Raw genomic sequence first — 209 nt, 5'->3', positions numbered from 1 at the left:
CTCTGTGCAGTTATGTAGAGAATCAGAATTGTTATAGGCTCCCCCCCATGCGCACCCGATCAGAATAAAAACAAACAGGAGGAAAAAACCCAAAAAGAACCCTCCAAATGGAAAATTAGTAGGAAAGGTTAGAAATCTATCCGGGAGGTGAAGGGCATCTGGGAGAGATGGAAGCACAGAGGGTTAATAAAAAAAAAATTACAAAAAAA

Source organism: Pyrgilauda ruficollis, unplaced genomic scaffold, assembly GCF_017590135.1.
Source record: "Pyrgilauda ruficollis isolate IOZ18807 unplaced genomic scaffold, ASM1759013v1 scaffold39, whole genome shotgun sequence".
In the NCBI taxonomy this organism is placed as follows: Eukaryota; Metazoa; Chordata; class Aves; order Passeriformes; family Passeridae; genus Pyrgilauda; species Pyrgilauda ruficollis.
This window is presented reverse-complemented; position numbering follows the sequence as displayed.